Here is a 22,393-nt window from a genome sequence, read left to right as displayed (position 1 = left end):
TATCCTAGTGCTGCTTTATATTAAAGAGGCCTTAATGCTCCCTGCTTCTTTCTCAAAAAAAAATCAGTTCCCTTCCACCAGCACCCTTCTCCATCTGACAGAACTGGTCCTTACCCTCAACAATTTTTCCTTCAGTTCCTTCCACTTTATCCAGACTCCAGTGGTAGCAATGAACTCCCACATGGGACCCAGCTGTGCTCTCCTTTCCATTGGCTATGTAGAACAGTCCATATTCCAAGCCTTCTCCAGTAATGGTCCCCAACTCTTCCTCCGCAACACTGACGACTTCATTGGTGCTGAGTTCGTCAATTTCATCTATATTGCCTCCCTCTTCCACTCTGTCCTTAAATTCACTTGGTCCATTGCTGACACTTCCTCTCCTCTCTCCTTTTCCATGTCTGTCATCATTTCTGGAGACAATCTGTCGACTGACATCTTTTCTAAACCAGCCAATTCCCGTGGCTCTTGACCATACCGCTTCCCACTCCCTGTCCTGTAAAAATGCTATTCCCTTTTCTCAGATCCTTAATCTCCACCACATCTTACCCAGATTGTGGCTTTCCTTTCTAGGACATCAGAGAGATCAGTCTTCTTTCTTCAAAGGATGGTGTTTCCCTTCCTCCACCACTGAAGCTGCCCTCACCCTCATCTCCTCCATTTCCCAAACATCAGCACTCACCCAGCTTCCCACTGCCTTAACAGTGATAGCGTTCCTCGTCCTTATCAACAACCCCATGAGCCTCCGCATCCAACGCGTTATTTTCCAGAAATTCTGCCATCTCCAAAGTGATCCTCCCAATCAAACATATCTTTATCTCCCCCCACTTTCTGCATAGATTGTTCCCTACATGATTCCCTTTTCCATTCAACTTGAGAGGGAGAAGCTAAAGTCAGATGTGTCAGTGTTTCAGTGGAGTAAAAGGAATTACAGAGGCATTAGAGAGGAGCTGGCCAAAATTTATTAGAAGGGGACACTAGCAGGAATGACAGCAAAGCAGCAATGGCTGGAGTTAATGGGAGCAATTCAGAAAGCACAGGATAGATACATACCAAGGAAGAAGTAGCATTCTAAAGGCAGGATTACACAACCATGGCTGATAAAGGAAGTCAAAACCAACATAAAAGTCAAAGAGAGGGCATATAATAGAGCACACCTCAGGGAGAAGTTACAGGATTGGAAAGTTTTTAAAAGTCGACAGAAGGCAACTGAAAATGTCAAAAAAAAGAAAGAAAAAAATAGAATGCAAAGGTAAGCTAGCCAATAATATTAAGGAGGATACCAGAAGGTTCTTCAGATATATAAAGAGAAGAGAAGCAAGAGTAGATATTGGACTGCTGGAAAATGATGCTGGAGAGATAGTAATGGGGGTCAATAAAATGGCAGACAAACTGTATATCTATTTTGCATCAGCTTTCACTGTGGAAAACAGCATTATATTATATTACATTATATTAGCAGTATATCGGGAAGTGTGACTGAAATTGCCATTATCAGGGAGAAGGTGCTTGGGAAACTGAAAAGTGTGAAGGTAGATAAATCACCTGGACCAGATGGTCTACACCACAGGGTTCTGAAAGAGGTGTTGAAGAGATGTGGAAGCTTTAGTATTGATCTTTCAAGAATCAATAGATTCTGGCATGGTTCCAGAGGACTGGAAAATTGCAAATGTCACTCCACTCGTCAAGAAGGGAGAGAGGCAGAAGAAAGGAAGTTATAGGCCAGTTAGTCTCACCTCAGACGTTGAGAAGATGTTGGAGTAGAATTTTAAGGATGTGGCTTTGGGGTACTTGGTGTTACAACCTCGGCCCTCAGAAAGTAAAACGAAGACTTCAGGCCACAACAACAGGAATTACAAATAAAGGATATTTATTAGATTAAAATTAAGGTAAAGGGAAAAAGGGTGATTTGTGATACTGCTGCTGTAGAATGGGAGAAGGAGTGGGAGTGGCCTTGTTTTTAAATCAGTCCCCCGCAGGTGCTGACAATAGAAGGGTAATTGTAGGTGTCGAAAGAACCACAATACAGATTAAAGAGGAAACACAGGCCAGGAAACATACAGGATGTAACACTCCCACCCTTAAAAAGGTTGCTCTGGGCAACCTAAAGTTACCCAATGGCAGGGATCAGATGTAGAGGAGCAAAAGCCTCTTTTGATTAGGCTTACCAACAACCTGACATACTTGGCATGACACACCATACAGTACTGAGCTACATCAAGCCAGAAGAAATGCCCAAGCACATGGCCAAGACTTTCCCTAGTGCAAGGCAATGGTCATGAGCCAAATGCAACATGTCGGGCCGGTAAACATCAGGAACAACAATTTGATAAACACCACTCCAACCATCCTGATTGGACATTTTTGGAGGAGTCCACTGTCTCACTAACACTTCATTGCTAATCAAATAGCCACAGGAGACCTCTACAATTGCATCAACTGAGACCACCTCATCACACAGAGGAGACAGAAGGATCTCATTTCTGTTCAAGCACTAACTGTTCACAAGAGGGGAATCCTGTTAGATCAACATCACCTTTGGCCATAAAGGTGTCACAGAGGGCAATATCGGGAAGATTGTCAGAGCTTTTGCCTTTGCTTTGATCTTTCATAGACATTGCACGAGTAGTAACATAAACAGGAAAGGTATCTGGGAAAGTCATTTCAAGCTCATCTGGGCCCCCATGCACCACAGGATTAGAAGTTACTTCAGGAGTAGGTAGCACTCTACCACCTACCATAAGGTTAAACGTATTAAACCACTACCTGAGCACTACAACCTGTTTGCAAAAGCTGTCCAGAAACAGCCAAAAGGAAGATCCCCCAAGGTTGTAGAGCACGCTTCATTTCTGGTCTCACCAAAGAGAATGCTGAACTCTACAGGGAGTATGTCTCAATGTTTGAATCTGACCCCTTCTCAGAGGAAACAATAACTGCCGGTGAGAGGGTGATGTTAAGTATCTCTCAAGAGCGTCAAGACACCTGGAACACCTTGATAGAGACAACAGATCTTACAAAAAATAGCAAGAAGGCATGGTCTCTCATACGTAAACTTGGAGGCGATCCCAAGAAAGCTGCTCAACATCCCAATGTGTCTGCTAACCAAGTTGCACACCAGTTGCTCCTAAATTGAAAAACCAACAAGAAACAACCACGAGCACAACTAGGTAGGAAGAAGTACAGCGATGACCCTGGCTTCACTGGACCATTCACCATGGAAGAGCGGGAAATTGGTATATCTAGTTGAAAACACTGAAAAGCAATTGGTCTTGACATCATAGCATTGGAGCAGATAAAGCATTTTGGACAGCAAGCAAAGAAGTGTTGTTCAACCACTGTCTGGCAACATACAAGCTACCTAATATTTGGTAGAAGTTACATGTAATAGCACTGTTAAAGCCTGGAAAAGATCCTGAAAAGAGTTTTCGGCCAATCTCACTGCTTTGCCACATCAATAAGCCGTTTGAACGCCTGATACTCAATAGGATAGCACCAACTGTAGATGAGAAGATCATCCCAGAGCAAGCAGGTTTCCACCCCGGCAAATCAACAACAAGCCAACTGCTCAACCTCACACAATATATCGAAGATGGTTTTGAGCAAAGGATGGTAACAGGTGCTGTTTCTGTAGACTTGTCAGCAGCTTACGATACAGTGAACCATAGGCGTCTCCCCTGCAAGGTCCTAGAGATGACAACATATTCATTGAACAGAGCTGTTAGAACACATGCTTCAGAATTGCCGGTTCTATGTTGAACTAGGTGGGAAGAGCAGTAGGTGGCGTATTCAGAGGAATGGTCTTCTTCAGGGAAGTGTGCTCGCACCACTGCTGTACGACATCTACACGAATGACCAACCTATAGGTGATGTCACACACCATTTTATATATGCTGATGGCTTATGCATCACTGCCCAAAGCACTGATTTTAACACCATGGAGAAAACGCTTTCTGAGGCCCTGGAGGGATTAACGTACTATCATGAAGAAAACCACCTCCACGCAAACCCATCAAAGACGCAAGTTTGTGCATTCACCTCAGGAACCGTGAAGCCAAACGACAGCTTAAAGTAATCTGGTGTGGAGCAACCCTGACGCATTGCGAACACCCTATCTACTTAGGAGTCACCCTTGACAGATGCCTCACTTTCAAGAACCACATCAATAAGACAAAGGCAAAAGTGAGCACACGAAACAACATCCTGAATAAGCTCACTAACACAAACTGGGGAGCAAGCTCGAAAACATTGCGAGCCAGTGCACTTGCTCTTTGCTATTCCATTACCAAATCCGCCCGCCCTGCATGGGAAAGATCTACTCATGCTAAGAAGATGGATGCCGTTTTGAATGCAAGCTGCTGACTTATCACAGGTTGTTTAAAACCAGCAAACACTGACAGCCTATATATCCTGGCGGGTATCACTCCCCCTGATATAAGAAGAACGGTAGCCAGCAAAAAAGAACGACTCCGTCAAACATCAGACGAGAGGCACCCTCTACATGGTCATACACCCACACCCAGCCACCTAAAGTCAAGGAAGAGCTTCATGAACAGTGTTGTTCCATTACAATCAACCACACCTGAAGCCTGCATCGCCTCGTGGGAAGACCAGCTCGCCAGTCTCAAACATCCCCAATGATGGAAATTCCACCGGATGAAAGCCTTTCCCCAACTGGGCAACCTGGAAGTGCCTTAACAGACTTAGGACTGGTGTAGGTCGTTCAAAGGTGTCACTAAGCAAATGGGGATATACAACCAGCCCAACAACTTGTGAATGTGGAACTGAGCTACAAACTATGCACCATCTCCTGCAATGACCATCGCTAGAGGAACCCTGCACTGTTGCAGATCTTTCCGAATTCAACAACAAGGCACAAAAATGTGTCCAGTTTTGTCTGGGCCATGTATAGACTGTCCGTGGACATGATAAGAAGCAGACCTAGCAAATTGTTCCCGAGAATGAAAGGCACGCCTTCAATTGGGATCTGAGAACAGAGGGCAACAACAACACCCTCAACCAGAAACCAAACCTGATTGGAGACAAACATTATGCAAAGGCCTGGACAAAAAACCTGCACCAAAACCTTGTACAGCTCTCTCTGAACCCAAAGCAGACTCAGAATGGCAAAACATCCTGGAGAGCTCCTGTGTCCCTCCAGATCTTAATGGGTTGCTTTGACTCAGGATCAGAGGCACGAGAAATGAAGCCATCAATCAGGAAGGAAGAAGAGCCAGCTAACTCAAGTTCCTTGCTTGAGACGTCACCATCTGGAGACAGAGGAATATGCTACAGTTTTCAGAAAAACTGCAGGCTTCACAGATTCCTGCTTCTTATTACGCACAGAGCATTCACCAATTAGATGACCAGATTTCTTGTAGTAGAAACACACTCAGTCAACTGTGACATCCTCGGATGTAAAATTCATAGCTAAGGGCAAAGCAGGGGGGACTGGTTTTAAAGATCATACCTGATAAAATAGGCCTTTACCCCTGTACTCAGCTTGCTATTAACTGCCAAAACAGACTGTGTATTCAGATATACTCATCTGCCAATGGGGCAACTTGCTCAAGGGCTGATGCCTTTTGCTCCTTTAAATAAACAAATACAGCATCAGACAGACAGCTCTTAAATTCCTCAAGCAAAATGGTTTGATCAAGTTGATTTTTAGTTTCTACTTGAGCTAAATGCCACCAGTCAGACAGATTCTTTTTCTCTCTGGCAAACTCAGCACATGGGTTGCTGATCAAGCTCACTATCGCTTCTAAAGCACTGGTGATAAGCCTCAGGAATCAACTGGAAAGACTTCATCGTAGTCTGAACTCTTTTCAATGCTTAGAACAAAGTAGGCTTCCCGAACCTTGCCTTTCAAAACACTCTGCAAAAGCAGAGTCCAGACATGCTTAGGCCAATTTGAAGTGGTAACCACCCATTCAAAATGAGAGAAGTATTTCTTGACATCCTTCTCTGCAAATGGTGGAACTAACTTTCTGTACATCAAATACAGGAGGATCAGATTTATGAGCCTTCTTAAACTCTGATTCCTTAAGGAAGCATTCATGTTCTAAATGCAGTTGGTGCTCACTTAACAATCGTTCCTTGTGCTTGTCCTCTAACTGCTTCTCTTGCAGTGCTCTCTCCTTTAGCCTCGACTCAATGGCAGCCTCTAACAATGGAGTAGGTTTGGGCACTGGGGCGATTAAACTAACGTCAAGAACCCCAGTGTCTATCAACACCCCTGATGACAGTTTTTATGCCCCATTTTAACCATTTTTCAGTGCTGGTAAGCTCAATTTTGTAATGAGAAGCCAGCTACAAAAGTTGATCTTCTGAAAACAGTTCAAGAAGCTCCTCAGAAGGTACTTTAATGACTCTTCAAGAAAAGCTTTCCTACACTAAAGTACTGACTAAGTACAGAGGTTAGCATAAACATACGAATTTAATGCAAAGAAACACTAACCAAGTGTGTACACACAACACACAAGAGGGCCCAATACACAGCTACCTATACACAGAATGCTGCAAGTTTTGTTCTCTCTACAAACAGCCATTAAGACCACAATTACAAAAAAAGAACTAGATGTTACCCTTAACTGCCAAAGTAGCACAAAATGGATTACCCACCACAGACAAGCACTACAATTCGCTAATGGAGCCTGCTAGTCATCCTAAATATCAAATCTAAGGGCACTAGTTTACAATTAAGTTCAAAGGTAGAACTTCACATAGAAGCAGATCATGGACCCACCACCCAAGTGCTTAACATTTAGTTACTTTAACTCACATAACTTAACTAATTCACTAATGCTCTCACTCTCACCCACCCCCACTACTCAGTGAGCATGGTTACTGAGTGCTAATCTAAACAATAGAGAATAAGCCCAGATCTGAACAAACATACAAATAAGCAACCCACCCCCCACCAGATACTTGCCTGGCCTCTGCTCTATCCTACCTTTCTTCTGAGGTGTACCGGGCAAGAGGAGACTTTAAAAGCAAAACTTCAGTATTGGCCATTATGCGGTACTGAAATGTTTCCCCCGCCACAGAACAAGTCTCCACCCAGAATAACCTTAAAAACAATAAAGGAAAAATAATAAAGGAGTGAACTGTAGGAAGAACTGATCACTCAGTCCAGCTGGAACACTCCCCTATCTAACCAGGGTACTCATGTACTAGTTAACTTAATTCAAACAACCATACTCACCCAGCGGCAGTTGTACTAAAAGGGAAATAAATGGCAAAGTAACAAACAAAAATTCTGTACACTACAAAAAATCTAGGGGCAAACACAACTTAAGCCCATTCTTCCAAAAAAAATGGACAAGCCTCCATTATGTTACAATCTTAGCTCTCAGGAAGTAACAGAAGGGAGTCAGGCCACAACAGGAATTACAAAGAAAGATATTCATTAAAATTAAGGTAAAGCGGGGAAAAGGGGTGATTGGTATTGCTGGCTGCAGAACAGGGAAGAGAAAGTGGCTTTGTTTTTAAGCAGTTCCCAGCAGGTGTTGACAATGAAAAGGTAATTTCAGGTGTCCCAGGGAACTGCAACACAGGCCAGGAAATGTACAGAACATAATATTGGAGACACATGAGAAAATAACCCAAAGTCAGCATGGGTGCCTTAAGGGAAAATCTTGCCTGTCAGATCTGTTCGAATTCTTTGAAGAAATAGCAGGCAGGATAGTCGAAGGAGAATTGGTGGATATTGTGCACTTCCATTTTCAAAGGGGCCTTTGACAAGGTGCTACAACATGAGATAGCTTAACAAGTTAAGAGCCCATGGTATTACAGGAAAGATACCAGAATAGATCGAAAATTGGCTAATTGGCAGGGAGGAAAGAATGGGAATAAAAGGAGCCTTTTCTGGTTAGCTGCTGGTGACTAGTAGTGTTCCACAGGGGTCTGTGATGGGAGCACTTTTTTTTACATTATATGTCAATGATTTGAATGACAGAATTGAGGGCTTTATGGCTTTTTGGCCAAGTTTGTGGAGAGGCAAATAGTGTTGAGTAAACAGGGAAGCTGCAGAAGGACTTAGTCAGATTGGGAGAATGGGCAAAGAAATGGCAGATGAAATACAGTGTAGGGAATATATGGTCATGCACTTTGGTAGAAGAAATAAGAGACTATTTTCTAAATGGAGAGAAAATTCAACAATCCAAGAAGCAATGGAACTTTGGAGCCCATGTGCAGAATTCCCTAAAGGTTAATTTGCAGTTTGAGTCAGTGATGAAGAGGGTAAATGCAATTTTAGCATTCATTTCAAAGCTAGAATATAAAAGCAAGGATGTAACATTTAAGTTTTATAAGGCACCGGTAAGGCCTCACTTGGAGTATTGAGAGCAGTTTGGGGCCCCTTATTTAAGAAAGGGTGTGCTGTTATTGGAGAGAAGGTTCACGGGAATGATTCCAGGAATGAAAGGGTTACCATATGAGCACCAATTGATGACTCTAAACCTGTATTCAGAAAAATATGCTGGGATCTCATTGAAACGTATCAAACGTTGAAAGGCCTCAATAGAGTGTATGTGGAGAAGATGTTTCTTATGGTGAGGAAGTGTAGGACCAGAGAGCACAGCTTCAGAATAGAGGGGAGTCCATTTAGAACGGAGATAAGGAGCAATTTCTTTAGCCAGAGGATGGTAAATTTGTGGAATTTGTTGCTACAGGCGGCTGTGGAGGCTAAATCATTTGGGTATATTTAAGGTAGAGATTGATAGTTTCTTGATTAGTCAGGGCACGAAGGGTTAAGGTGAAAAGTCAGGAGATTGAGGCTGAGAAGCAAATGGATCAGCTATGATGAAATGGCAGAGCAGACTCAATGGGCCAAGTGGCCTAATTCTGCCCCTATAACTTAGGTCTTATGGTCCATCTGTCCTTTCCTCTAATCTCCCGCCTGGTACATATCCCTGCAAACAGTCAAAGTGCTACACCTCACATCGATTCAGTGTCCCAAACAGCTGGAGCCACCTAATGTGTCCAGTGCTCCTGACATGACCTCCTCTACATTGATGAGACCTGTCGTAAATTAGAGGACCACTTCATCAAGTACCTCTGCTCCATCTGCCAGAAGTGGAACTTCCCGGTGGCTAAACACTTTAATTCCCTTCCCCATTCTGACAAGTCGGTCCATGTCCTCCTCTTCTGCAATGATGAGGCCACCCTCAGGGTGCAGGAACAACACCTTATGTTCCATCTGGGTAACCGCCAACTTGATGCCATGAATATTGAATACCCCTTGCAGAAAGAAAATCCCCCTTCTTCTATTCCCCACTCTGGCCTTTTACTTCTTCATACCTGCTGATCTCCTCCCCCAGGTGCCCTACCTCCTACCCTTTCTCCAATGGTCCACGCTCCTCTCCTGTCAGATTCCTTCCTCTCCAGGTCTTTACTTTTACCTGGTTTCACCTAGCAACTTCTAGCCTCGTCCCCACCCCTTCCTTCCCCTCACCCCACCTTTTATTCTGGCATCTTCCCTCTTCCTTTCCAGCTTTTACGAGAGGTCTTGGCCCAAAACATCAACTGTTTGTGTATTTCCATAGATGCTGCCTGGCGTGCTGAGTTCCTCCAGCATTTTGTGTGTGTTGCTCGGATTTCCAGCATCTGCAGATTTTCTCTTGTTTATGCTCTGTTTTATATTCTACTAGCTCTACTCAACCTTTCTTTATGTTTAATGTTCTGCACTTATGTAGTCCAAAGTTCATGTTTATACCTTTAGATTAATTCGGATTAATTGCATCAGATTTACTGATGAAGGAGTGTATGATTTCCAATTGTCCATCAATAAAATGTGGGTCAAGGTATAATTCATTTAGTTGTCTCTGATTTGATGTCCTATTTTCGATCAAGTCAGTCAATTAGAGAGTGGGTTTAAAGCTAGACAAAATCATAGTGGGCTTAGAGAGTCTCCCTGGAAAATGCCTCAGTTTATTTTGATAATGATGTTTGTTCTTCTTTGGTTTTTAAATGATAGGATAATAGAGCTGTGAGGCGGGATAGTTGAAGGATGTGGGAAGGTATGAAGACCTCCAATGTCTGACAACTACAACTGCGAGAAGTGCAGCCAGCTACAGCTACTAACAATCCGCATTAGGGAGTAGGAGCTGGAACTGGATGAACTCCGGATCATTCAGGAGGTTGAAGGGGTGACAGATTGGGCATATAGAGAGGTAGTTACACCCGAGGTGCAGGACACAGGAGACTGGGTGACAGTCAGGAAGGGGAAAGGGGTTAAGGAGCCAGCGCAGTGTACCCCTGTGGCCATCCCCCTCAACAAGTACATCACTTTGGATACTGTCAAAGGGGTGGGGGTGACCTAATAGAGGAAAGTCACAGTGGTCAGGTCTCAGGCACTGAGTATCCCCCTATGACTCAGAGGGGAAGGGTGGGAGAAAAGACACGTTGCATTGTGAGGGGATTCATTAGTTAGGGGGAACAGACAGGAGGTTCTGTAGGCAAGAACAAGATTTCCAGATGGTATGTTGCCTCCAGGGTGCCAAGGTCCAGGATATCTCAGATTGAGTCCTCACCATTTTTAAGTGGGAGGGTGAACAGCCGGAAGTTGTGGTTCATTATGGTACCAATGACCTGGGTAGGATGAGTAACAAGGTTCTGCATAGGGAGTTCAGGGATTTAGCTGCTAAGTTAAAAGGCAAGACCTCCAGGGTTGTGATCTCAGGATTGCTACCTGTGCTATGTGCTAGTGAGGCCAAAAACTAGGAAGATTATACAGTTTAATACATGGCTAAGGAGTTAGTTGGGAAGGAAGGCATAAGATTTTTGGATTATTGATCTCTCTTCCAGGGAAGGTGGGACCTGTACAGGAAGGACTGTTTGCACCTGAACTGGAGGGGGACCAATATCCTAGTGGGAAGGTTTGTTAATGCTGCACAGTGGGGTTTAAATGAGAGTTGCGGGGCTATGAGAACCAGAGTGCCAGAACAGTTAGTGGAGTGGTTGTGAAGGCAGATGGTGGTAAGAGCTCAGACAAAGTTAGGAATTAAAAGGTTGAACATGGTGCAACTACTGTCCTGAGCTGTCTATATTTCAATGGAATAAGTATCGTAGGAAAGGCGGATAATAGTGCTGACACTGAGGTAGCTGATTTACAAACAGAGGCAATGAGTACTGAGGAGAGGCTGTTAATAGGGGAAAGTTGCAGTCAACAGGATGAGTTGCAATGTAAAAGGAAGACAAGGGTGAATACAGGACTGAAGGTGTTAAATTTGAATATATGCGGTATACAGAAAAAAGTAGATGAATTTGCAGAACAGTTGCAAATGGACAGGTATGATGTCATCACTGAATCATGGCTGAAAGAAGATTGTAGCTGGGAGCTAATGTATCGAAAGGACAGGCAGGAAGGCAGAGGAGGCGGTATTGCTCTGTAGGTAAAAAATTGAAATCAAATCATTAGAAAGAGGTGACACAGGGTCAGAAGGTGTTGAGTCATTGTGGATAGAGCTGAGGAACTGCAAGGATAAAAAGACCCTGATGGGAGTTGTATACAGACCTCCAAACAGTAGTAAGGATGTGACCTACAAACTACAAGGGAAGATAGAAAATGCATGCCAAAAGGGCAATGTTACAATAGTCACAGGGGACTTTAATATGCAGTTAGATTGGGAAAATCAGGTGGGTGCTGGATTACAGGAGGTGGAATTTCCAGTGTGCCTATGAGTTGGTTTTTTAGAATAGTTTGTGGTTGAGCCCAGTAGAGAATCAGCTATTCTGGATTGGGTGTTGTGCAATGAACCAGAGCTGATTAGAGAGCTCAAGGTAAAAGAACCCTCTGGGGCAAGTGATCATAAAATGATCGAATTCACCCTGAAATTTGAGAAGGAGAAGCTAAAGTCATATGTATCAGTATTACAGTGGAGTAAAGGGAATTACAGAGGCATGAGAGAGGAGTTGGCAAGATTTGATTGGAAAAGAACACTGGAGGTATGATGGAAAAGCAGCAGTAGTTGAAATTTCTGGAAGCAATTCAAAAAGCACAGGATATATACATCCCAAAGAGACATTAAGAAGGTAAAGATGGAATAGGAAAGTAAGTTAGCTAATAATATTCAAGAGGATTCCAAAAGTTTCTTCAGATACATAAATGTAAAAGAGAGGCAAGAGTGGATATCCGACCATTGGAAAATGATGCTGGAGAGGTAGTAATGGGGGACAAGGAATGGTGGATGAGCTGAAGAAGTATTTTGCCAAGACCCTAGCAGTATTGTGGAAGTTCCAGGTATTAGGGGGCCATGAAATGTGTGACTAGAGCGAAGGTTCTTGGGAAACTGAAAAGTCTGAAGGTAAATGTCACCCACGCCAGATGATGTATACACCAGGGTTCTGGAAGAGGTGGCTGAAGATTGTAGAGGGATTAGTAATGATCTTTCAAGAATCACTAGATTCTGGAATGGTTCTGGAACACTGGAAAATTGCAAATCTCAATCCACTCTTCAAGAAGGGAGGGAGACAGAAGAAAGGAAACTATAGGCCAGTTAGTCTGACCTCAGTGGCTGGAGATGTTGGAGTTGATTATCAAGGATGAGATCTCAGGGTACTTGCAGGTACATGATTAAAAAAGGTCGAAGTCAGCCTGGTTTCCTCAAGGGAAAACCTTGCCTGACAAGTCTGTTGGAATTCGTTGAAGAAGTAACAAGCAGGATAGACAAAGGATAATTGGTTGATGTTGTGTTCAGATGGCCTTTGACAAAGTACCACACATATGGTTGCTTAACAAGCTATGAGCCCATAGTGTTACAGGAAAGATTCTAGCATGGATAAAGCAGTGGCTGATTGGCAGGAGGTAAAGAGTGGGAATAAAGGAAGCCTTTTCCGGTTGGCAGTCAGCGACTAGATGTGTTTCATAGGGGTCTGTGTTGGGACCATTTCTTTTTACATTATATATCAATCGTTTGGATGATGGAATTGATGGCTTTGTTGCAAAGATTCCATACAATATGAAGATAGATGGAGGGGCAGGTAGTTTTGAGAAAGTAGAGGTTGCAGAAGGATGTAGAAGGATTAGGAGAATGGGCAAATAAATTGCAGATGTCATAGTGTTGGGAAGTGTATGTTCATGCACTTTAGTAGAAGAAATGAAAGGGTTGACCATTTTCTAAATGGAGAGAAAATGCAAAACCTGAGGCACAAAGGCTCTTTGTGCAGGATTCCCTAAAGGTTAATTTGTAAGTTCAGTCTGTGGTGAGGAAGGCAAATGCAATATTAGCATTCATTTCAAATGGACTAGAATATAAAAGCAAAGATGTAACATTGAGACTTTATAAAGCACTGAGGCTTCACTTGGAGTATTGTGAGCAATTTTGGGCCCCTTATCTTAGAAAGAATGTGCTGAAACTGGAGAGGGTTCAAAAGAGGTTCATGAAAATATTTCCAAGATTGAATGGCTTGTCATATGAAAAGCATTTGCTGGCTCTGGGCTTATATTCACTAAAATTCAGAAGAATGAGGGGGTGACCTCATTGAAACCTATCGAATGATGAAAGCCTTGATAGAGTGGATTTGGGAAAAGATGTTTCCTATGTTTTGAGAGTCTAATACCAGAGGACACAGCCTCAGAATAGAGGGACATCCTTTTAGAATGGAGATGAGGAAGAATTTGTTTAGCTAGAGAGTAGTGTATCTGTGGAATTATTTGTCATGGGCAGCTGTGGAAGCAGACTTTATGTATATCTAAGGCAGAGGTTGATAGATTCTTGATCGGTCAGGTGATGAGAGGATGCGGGGAGAAGGCAGGAGATTGAGGCTGAGAGGAAAATTGGAACAGCCATGATGAAATAGCAGTACAGACTCTATGGGCCAAATGATCTAATTCTGCTCTATTTTGAGTGCCTCTATTTTGGAACCATTGCACTGCATTGCTGTTAATGCTGTGTAGTATGTTATTGCATGTAGTTCTTCAAATGTTTCAAGTTTTCCTAAATATTGTAGCAATTTTTGTAGTAAATATTGTTGATGACATGTTTTGCTTAGGTATGTAGGGTCTTCTTGTTGGGTCTGTGCACATGTATTCTGATAGATAGATAGATAGATAGATAGATAGATAGATAGATAGATAGATAGATAGATAGATAGATACTTTATTCATCCCCATGGGGAAATTCAACTTTTTCCAATGTCCCATACACTTGTTGTAGCAAAACTAATTACATACAATACTTAACTCAGTAAAAAATATGATATGCATCTAAATCACTATCTCAAAAAGCATTAATAATAGCTTTTAAAAAGTTCTTAAGTCCTGGCGGTTGAATTGTAAAGCCTAATGGCATTGGGGAGTATTGACCTCTTCATCCTATCTGAGGAGCATTGCATCGATAGTAACCTGTCGCTGAAACTGCTTCTCTGTCTCTGGATGGTGCTATGTAGAGGATGTTCAGAGTTTTCCATAATTGACCGTAGCCTACTCAGCGCCCTTCGCTCAGCTACCGATGTTAAACTCTCCAGTACTTTGCCCACGACAGAGCCCGCCTTCCTTACCAGCTTATTAAGACGTGAGGCGTCCCTCTTCTTAATGCTTCCTCCCCAACACGCCACTACAAAGAAGAGGGCGCTCTCCACAGCTGACCTATAGAACATCTTCAGCATCTCACTACAGACATTGAATGATGCCAACCTTCTAAGGAAGTACAGTCGCCTCTGTGCCTTCCTGCACAAGGCATCTGTGTTGGCAGTCCAGTCTAGCTTCTCGTCTAACTGTACTCCCAGATACTTGTAGGTCTTAACCTGCTCCACACATTCTCCATTAATGATCACTGGCTCCATATGAGGCCTAGATCTCCTAAAGTTAGTGTGATGTTATATCTAAGGATAATTTTGTAAGCTCAGCTTTGACATCTGCATTCTGCAGAGGCTCTACATTTGTCATGTTGCTATTACTGTCAGGTTGTGGAGCAGTTGAAGTGATTCTATTTTCATCAGCACTTCGTCATTATTTTCTTGTACAGCATTGTTGTGGACTTTGTTCACTCCCTACGCAACTCCCTTGTCTATTCGTCCCTCCCCACTGACCTCCCTCCTGGCACTTATCCTTGCAAGTGGAAAAAATGCTACACCTGTCCCTACACCTCCTCCCTACACCTCCTCCCTTGCTACCACGTATGGCCCTAAACAATCCGTCCTAGTGAGGCAACACTTCACCTGTGAGTCAGTTGGGTTCATGTACTGTGTCTGGTGCTCCCAGTGTGGCCTCCTGTATATTGGCAAAATCCAACGTAGATTGGGAGGCCACTTCGCCGTGCCCTTACACTCCACCCGCTAGAACAGGTGGGATCTCCCAGTGGCCATTCATTTTAATTCCACTTCCTATTCACATTTCAATATGGCCATGACCTCCTCCACTGTCGTGATGAGCCCATGCTTAGGCAGGAGGAACAACACCTTATGTTCCATTTGGGTACCCTTCAACATGTTGGCATGAAAATCGATTTCTCAAACTTCTGGTAATGCCCACACCCCACCTCATTCACCATTTCCCATCCCACTCACCTTCTCTCCTTGGCTGCTCATCGCCTCCCTCTGGTGCTCCTTCCCCCTTTTCTTTCTTCCATGGCCTTCTGTCTCTTTCACCAATCAACTTCCCAGCTCTTTACTTAGAAACATAGAAAACCTACAGCACAACACACAGTTGTGCCAAACATGTCCCTACCTTAGAAATTACTAGGCTTACCTATAGCCCTCTATTTTACTAGGCTCCATGTACCTATCTAAAAGTCTCTTAAAAGACCCTATCATATCTGCCTCCACCACCATTGCCGGCAGCTCATTCCACGCACTCACCACTCTCTTCTTGGCACAGCAAAGAATTTCGGTCAAAGCTTCCATATGCTCAGGAGGTTTAAGCAAGTTTTATGACTGCACGATGGTCAAGCTTTAAGACAGCCATGACAAAATGAGAAAAACCTATTCTGTGGTATATGACAGTGAACCTCCAAAGTGGTCAGCAGAATCTTTGCTGCAACTTGGCAGTTTTGTGGGTAGCAGCACCTTTTCTGTTCTTATGCAAATCTCCCTTTGCCCTAAAACCTGGTCACCTGGACACCTCCGCACCAGCTCCCGTTCTGATAGACGTTCACTTTTCTAGACCCAAGGGGCTTTCTAGCACAGTAGAATAACCTTCCCAAAGGGCCAGAGTTGTTGGTGAAAAAGTTCAACTTCTGATATCCTTTGCTCAGCTTCTTGCCTTGTAGGCAATGTTTAATTAATGCAAGACAATAGGGTTGTGTTATTTGTCCTGCATCAAACCAGATAAAACTGGCTAAGTCATTTGCACTATTGTGACTGAGTTCAAGGAAACTTGCAGACCAGACTGATTCTGTCACTTCACACCTCAAACATGGCTACAGGTATAGTTGATTAATCAACATTTGGGATATTTGTGTACTCAGACATACAGTCTTCCAAAATTAATGTTGTGATGTATGGGACCTCTGTCCCTACAGGCTTTTAGATCATTTGTGTAAATTACTTTGTCCTAGGAAAGCTATCTGAAAAAACATCACATGCAGATAATACTAACTAGTAGCAAAACAATATAAATGTTAGAAAACATTAGGGATGGTTAGGAATAGCAGTGAGAAGAACTAGAAACAATTCCTCAACCTTCGGTTTCTGCAACAGATGACTCAATCATCTCTCTCATTGGCATGCTCTTTTAGTTCGTAAGAACTGTAACTGCATTTGGAAATACTTTGTAGTTTATAAATCTTTTCTAATTCAGACATCTTTTGTAAATCTGAAACCCTCTGAAGTTTAATTGTTTGTTAAGAACAATTTGCATACATTTAAATGTGTAACATTAAAAATAAACTGTTTAAATTATTTCTTTAGCTTTAAGTATCTCCTCCTCAGTCAGAAGGGGGGAACCTACCACTCAAATAGTGATATTTGCAGCAAGACCTTACCGTGGAGACTAGACGGGGAAGTACACTAGTCTAGAGTAGGTTTATACAGTACAACCTCCCTATTGTAAGGGTACCCACCATCTACAGTATATCAGAAAGGGATTAAAATCTCCTTTTGAATTTAGGATTTTGGAAACACTGAATTCATTATCTTCACTCTGCCATTGGGCACATCAGTTGTTTAAAGATTGACTAGAGTGAAGAGTTATACATAAAAAGACAAATCTTGTCCCCTAGCAACCAGTTGTTGGTGTTGATTGGAATATAGCAGGAACTGATGATGGCACAAAATTAACACATCATGTGACTCTCCAGGTTTGTGGTATTCACAAATAAGAACATTCTGGTTTTTTGGTCACAAGTAATTTACATATTTTAGGAGTTTCAGTTCCAGTATTGTTCCACTTTGTGCACTGAAGATCTTAAGATGATGTGGTTGCAGTCAATCATCATCTGCACTATCAGGAAGCCCACAAGATTTGCAAACCCCTACACACACTGCTGCTCTTTACTTAAGAATTTAGTTCTCCTTGATTGATAATTCTTCTGTAACCTCCCTGGTACAGCAGTGATACTGTACTGAGAGACATGATTACTATCTCCAACATAAACCCACAGAAAGCCCTGAGATTAACAAAAACATTGGGACCACTTTGACCTTTATCTGGAGCCTGAGTGGTCTGGTAAACTGCATGGTAGATCAATGCCAATAATTTGGAAAGTTAAATGTTTGATTCTCAAGACAGGGGTCCATGATGCATCTGTTCCCAAAGTCTCCAGCTGGTTGGTTCACTTAGCCAGAGGCTTGCTCCATCTCTGGTCTCTGCTGCTAGTTTGCACTGCATGCTGCAAGCCCCTTTAAAACAGCCCCAAAAGTAAATGTATGCCCATCAAATAAGATGGATTAAGGGATAATTGGAGAAGGCAAGCCACCCCTGCTCAGCACCTGTGTGCCAATGACACCATTATTCTCCTCACTCCTGTAAATTAACACAGACTTTGCCGATGACCAGAGTTGCAACTCCATCAACATATATATAAAGGAAGATAGCAAAAGCTTTTTTAGGTATGTGAAGAGAAAGAAGATAGTTAAGAACAACGTTGGGCCCTTGAAGAATGAATTGGGTGAAATTGTTATGGGAAACAGAGAAATGGCAGAAGAATTTAATGAGTACTTTAGATCTGTTTTCACTAAGGAAGACACAAGCAATCTCCCAGATGTATGGATGGGCCAAGGACATAGGGTAACAGAGGAAATGAAACAGATTGACATTCGGAAGGAAACTGTGATGAGAAGACTGATGGGACTGAAGGCTGACAAATCCCCAGGTCCAGATGGTCTGCACCCTAGGGTACTAAAGGAGGTGGCCCTGGAAATTGCGGATGCATTGGTAATCATTTTCCAATGTTCCTTAGATTCAGGATCAGTCCTTGAGGATTGGAGAATGGCTAATGTTATCCCACTTTTTAAGAAAGGAGGGAGGGAGAAAACAGAGAACTATCGACCTGTCAGCCTGACATCGGTGGTGGGAAAGATGCTAGAGTCCATTATTAAGGATGAAATAGTGGCATATCTAGATAGCAGTGATAGGATTGGGCCGAGCCAGCATGGATTTACCAAGGGTAAATCATGCTTGACTAATCTGTTGGAGTTTTTCGAGGATGTAACCAGGAAGTTAGACGGGGGAGATCCAGTGGATGTAGTGTACCTTGATTTTCAGAAGGCATTTGATAAGATCCCACATAGAAGATTGGTGGGTAAAATCAAAGCTCAGGGCATCGGGGGGAAGGAAACTGGTTGGCAGATAGAAAGCAAAGGGTAGCGGTGAATGGGTGTTTCTCGGAATGGCAGGTGGTGACTAGTGGGGTGCCACAGGGCTCGGTATTGGGACCACAGCTGTTTACCATTTACGTTAACGATTTGGATGAAGGCATAGAAAATAACATCAGCAAATTTGCTGATGATACTAAGCTGGGTAACAGTGTGACATGTGATGAGGATGTTAGGAGAATTCAGGGTGACTTGGATAGGCTGGGTGAGTGGGCAGATACTTGGCAGATGGCGTTTCATGTGAATAAGTGTGAGGTTATCCACTTTGGGAGTAAGAACAGGAAGACAGATTATTATCTGAACGGTGTAGAGTTGGGTAAGGGAGAAATACAAAGAGATCTAGGACTGCTTGTTCATCAGTCACTGAAGGTGAATGAGCAATTGCAGCAGGCAGTGAAGAAGGCTAATGGAATGTTGGCCTTTATTACAAAGGGAATTGAGTACAAGAGCAAGGAAATCCTCTTGCATTTGTACAGGGCCCTGGTGAGACCACACCTGGAGTATTGTGTACAGTTTTGGTCTCCAGGATTAAGGAAGGACATCCTGGCTGTAGAGGAAGTGCAGCGTAGATTCACGACGTTAATTCCTGGGATGTCTGGACTGTCTTACACAGAGAGGTTAGAGAGTCTGGGCTTGTACACGCTGGAATTAAGGATATTGAGAGGGGATCGGATTGAAACATATAAGATTATTAAGGGATTGGACAAGATAGAGGCAGGAAATATGTTCCAGATGCTGGGAGAGTCCAGTACCAGAGGGCATGGTTTGAGAATAAGGGGTAGGTAATTTAGGACAGAGTTAAGGAAAAACTTCTTCTCCCAGAGAGTTGTGGGGGTCTGGAATGCACTGCCTCGGAAGGTAATGGAGGCCAATTCTCTGGATGCTTTCAAGAAGGAGCTAGATAGGTATCTTATGGATAGGGGAATCAAGGGATATGGGGACAAGGCAGGAACCGGGTATTGATAGTAATTGATCAGCCATGATCTCAAAATGGCGGTGCAGGCTCGAAGGGCCAAATGGTCTACTTCTGCACCTATTGTCTATAACAACCTATGAGCGTTTGTGGATACTTTAAGTTATAAGGTTGGGAGAAGGAGAACCAGACCTCTACACAGGTTATTTTTACTGAGGCAGAACATACAAATGCTGGAAGAACTCAGCAGATCAGACAGCTTCATGGAAATGAATAAACAGTCAATGCTTTGGGCTGAGCTCAAAGAAGCATGAGGTGGCCGGTGATAGGGAGGGAGAATCTGATAGAGGGTAGAAGATGCTGAAAGAAAGGGAAGGGGAGGAGCACCAGAGGGAGGTGATGAGCAAGTAAGGAGTTAAGAGGGAGAGGGAAATAGGAATGGGGAATGGTGAAGGGTGGGGGGTACATTTACCAGAAGTTCAAGAAATTAATGTTCATGCCAACAGGTTGGATGCTACCCAGATGGAATATGTGTTGCTACTACAACCTGCGTGTGGCCTCATCGCAGCAGTAAAGCTGGCCATTGACTGCCATGTCAAAATAGGAATAGGAAGTGGAAATGAAATGGATGACTACCGGGAGATCCAACTTTTTCCTAGCAGACAGAGCATTGGTGTTTTGTGACGTTGGGTCTCACCAATATACAGGAAGCCACATCGGGAGCACCAGATACAGAAGATGACCCCAACAGAATCACAGCTGAAGTGTCACCTCACTGGAAAGACTGGTTGGAGCCCTGAATGGTAGTGAGGGAGGAGGAGTAGGGGCAGGAGTGGCACTTGTTCCAGTTGCGAGGGTAAGTGACAGGAGGTAGATCAGCGGGGAAGGACAAGTGGATAAGGGAGTCGCGTATTAAGCAATCCCTGCGGAAGGATTGAAGGGTGGGAGGAAAGGATGTGCTTGTGGTGGGATCCCTTTGGAGATGGCAGAAGTTACGGAAGTGATGTGCTGGACATGGAGGCTAGCGGGGTGGTAGGTGAGGGCAGGTGTGCGCGAAATTGAAAAGGGGTTGTTAAAGGTAGCATTGATTGTGGAGGAATGAAAGCCCCTTTCTTTAAAGGAGGACATATAACCATATAACAATTACAGCACAGAAACAGGCCATCTTGGCCCTTCTAGTCCATGCCGAACGCTTACTCTCACCTAGTCCCACCAACCTGCACTCAGCCCATAACCCTCCACTCCTTTCCTGTCCATATACCTATCCAATTTTTTTTTTAAATGACAAAATCAAACCTGCCTCTACCACTACCATCTAACATCTCGTTAGTTCTGGAATGAAAAGCTTTATCCTGAGAGCAGATGTGACAGACAGCTTATTTTCACTCCTTTGGTCGGAACCAGTGACAATCCCATCACACAATTGTTCTGCATGTAAAACAGTAGCATCAGAATTTAAGACTGATACGACAGCATTTTGGAACAAAACTCATCAACAGTTTATATAACACAATATTCCTTCATGCAAATAAATGAACAGTGAATTGCAGCTACACTATTATCCTCCACAATGGTGCCCCACAGCCCCCAACTATACTCCTTATACACTCATGACTGTTAGGCCAGATCTCCATCCGTAAGTTTGCAGATGATACCACCATTGTGGGCCACGATTCAAATAATGAGTCTAAGTACAAGAAGAATATAGAAAGCCTAGTGACATGGTGACATGACAATAACCTTTTTAGTCAATGTCAGATAAACAGAAGAGCAGGTCATTGAGTTCAGAAACGGGATGGTGGTGCACATGCTCCTGTTTATATCAACGGTACTGAAACTAAGAGTTCATTTCTAGCAGTGAGTATCACAAATAGCCTGTTTTGCTCTAACCATGTTGATGCCATGGTGAAGAAAGTTCACCAGCGCCTCTGCTTCCTCGTGACGTTAGAGAAATTTGTTAAGTTTGCTTTGAATTTCACCAACTTTTAATCAATGCACAACAGAATGCTTCACAGCTTGGTATGGCAACTGCCCTGTCCATAACTGCAATAAAGTGCACAGAGTTGTGGACACAGATCAGCACATCATGGAACCCAGCCTCTCCTCCATGGATACTGATAACACTTCTCATTGTCTCAGTAAATCAGCCAGCGTAATCAAAAAACCCACTCATGCTGAACATTTGTTCTTCTCCCCACCACCCTATTGGGAGAAGATATGAAACCCTGAAAGCTCATAGCACCAGGCTTCTATCCCACTGCTATAAGACACTTGAACAGTTTGTTAGTTTGATATGATGATCTCTTAACTTCAATCCTCAATCTACCCTTTATGACCATATACATAGTGCAATGCAAGTGGACATTCTCTGTAACTTACTTTCTTCTGCACTCTTTATTGCTTTACCATGTACTACTTTAATGCAGTGTGTGACGAATTGATCTATATAAACAGTAGGTAAGACAAGTCTTTCACTATACCTTGGTACATGTGAAATGATAGATCAATTTTATGAGATTTAATTCACCGATTTTACAGATAAACTGTAGAAACAAATCAGTCATGGCTTTCTCAACTCAAGAGCAGGTTCCCTTAGAATCAGGATGATCAGCTGGGCAAATTTTAGTTAGCAACTTCATTTGTGAAACCTCCATATCGGCAGTTCTTAATAAAATGGAGCAGCTTATTTCCAAAAAAGTACATGACCACAAAAAAAATTCCCCAACTACC

Source organism: Hemitrygon akajei, chromosome 4 (genome assembly GCF_048418815.1).
Source record: "Hemitrygon akajei chromosome 4, sHemAka1.3, whole genome shotgun sequence".
In the NCBI taxonomy this organism is placed as follows: domain Eukaryota; kingdom Metazoa; phylum Chordata; class Chondrichthyes; order Myliobatiformes; family Dasyatidae; genus Hemitrygon; species Hemitrygon akajei.
The sequence above is the reverse complement of the archived record's forward strand: the minus strand, read 5'-3'. Positions refer to the sequence as shown.